Source organism: Gossypium arboreum, chromosome 4, assembly GCF_025698485.1.
Source record: "Gossypium arboreum isolate Shixiya-1 chromosome 4, ASM2569848v2, whole genome shotgun sequence".
Classification (NCBI taxonomy): domain Eukaryota; kingdom Viridiplantae; phylum Streptophyta; class Magnoliopsida; order Malvales; family Malvaceae; genus Gossypium; species Gossypium arboreum.
The window spans coordinates 15,236,472-15,238,305 of NC_069073.1; the positions used below are offsets into that span (position 1 = coordinate 15,236,472).

The following is a 1,834-nucleotide window of genomic DNA, read 5'->3' on the forward strand; positions in this document are numbered from 1 at the left end:
TTCAATAAAATTACAAGGGCGAATTTTAAAAAAAATAAAGTTGGATTAAGGTCTTAATTAAAACACGCGTAAAACAAAAGGGACTTATTGGGCAAATCGCCCTATTCCCAAAACGGCAGCGTTTTAATTCTGGACTTAAAATTACTATTGCAGGGACTAAATCAAAACTGAAACAAAATATTAGGGCTAAATCATAAATAAAATAAAAAAAATTGAAAACATAAAAAAAGGTGGAGGGACTAATTGGATAATTAACCCAATCCTCAAAAAACACGCGGATCCTCTCCGAGTAATCTGGTCAACGCGCGGATCCTGGGGCCTTAAAACGTCGTCGTTTTAAGCTTATCAGACTAAGCTAAAACGGCGTTGTTCTGCTAAGGCTATATAAGCCAAACTTTAACCTAAAAAAATCATTTAGCCCTTGGTTCAGAAAAAAAAATGAGAGAAATCCTCTGAAAAGTCCCCCAGCCCTTTGAGCTCCGGCCCTAGGCCGGTCTGCTCCGTTCATCGGACCTCCGCGCTCAGCTCCACGCGCCGTCATCAACTCCGCCACACATGACGGTCGGGACCTGAAAAGCTTCGCTTTTCGGGGCGAAACTCAAGGTATTTTCTTCCTTTGTCTATTAATATATTGTATACAGATTGCTTACGACAAAAATGAAATGAAAGCAGAAAGAGAATAATAAGTCACCTTCATCCTCGTGAAATCTTTTTAGTATATTATTAAAAATCTTTGGTGTACAATAGCTTTGTGGTGTATTTCTAGTATTATTCTCTCTGTATGTCCGTAAAAAAAAAAAGCCCCCTCTTTACATGTTCGAAGAAGGCTTTATAGCCTAGAAACTGCTCTGTTTTGGAAAGAAATCTTAAATTTCTTTCCATATCTGTTTAGGTCTATCTGCTGATTTTTGTTCTGATTTTTTTCCATTTCTTGCATGTGACCGCGAGAATCTAGGTGATTCAAGGGCTGCTGGCGTTTATGGAGGCATGAAGTCCGGTGGTGAGGATTCGTGGAGACGGTGGGGTGCTGATGGGACGTTGACAGACCTTGAGACAGTACCTTGAATGGTGGCCTCGATTCGGGAGCTGGACAGACGCTCCCCGAACTTTCCAGAAGCGGTGACGGCTTCCTGCCTTGGTGTAATGGTTTGGGCCAGTTGGGCCACTTTAGTTTTGTGATCGGGCTAGGGGTTTTAGGGGCTGATAGGGTTATTGGGTTTGGTGTATGTGTTGGGCTTCGGGTGTATTTGGGTTATACGGGTCAGTCCATTATGCTTAGACATTGGGCCCCAACTGTTTGGGCTTTGTAACCTGGACTTTTAATGGACTGTTTAATAAATAAATAATTTATTTATTTATCTATTTTCTTTTGCTTTATTTAAGCCGGTCAAATTTGGGCTATTACAAGGTCTATTCGACAATTTTGGTTTTTCCCTATTTATCCCATGATTGATCCACTTCTTGATCTAAACAATTATTTAGACAGTTCATCCATACTAAACATTTTTATATTATTCCATGATATGTATAGACCTATATAATTACATTTTTGATACCCCAAAGTTTTATACTTTATTCAAATTAGTCCTTAAGATCGAAATAACAATATCTTTCAATTTTAAGCCTCGTTTGAAAATCAACTTCAATTACATCCCTTAGGGACTCTCTACTATATATTTATACTGAGATTTCACATCAATTTCATATTTTATTCACTTTAGTCCCTATGTGCAAAACTAACAATTAAACTTTACAATTTAGTTTTTTTTTTATAATCAAAGCTTAAAATCTATCAATTTAACATTGATTTCTTCAAGAAATTGACAATTATATT

General features: G+C 37.4%; 1 long non-coding RNA gene across 1 annotated transcript; it reads left to right on the forward strand.

Annotated features, from left to right (window-relative positions):
- Positions 1–525: 525 nt before the first annotated feature.
- On the forward strand, positions 526–1,362 carry LOC128291832 (uncharacterized). Its single transcript, XR_008281766.1, has 2 exons — positions 526–603; positions 956–1,362. It is a non-coding gene; the product is annotated as an uncharacterized LOC128291832 (long non-coding RNA).
- Positions 1,363–1,834: the final 472 nt, after the last annotated feature.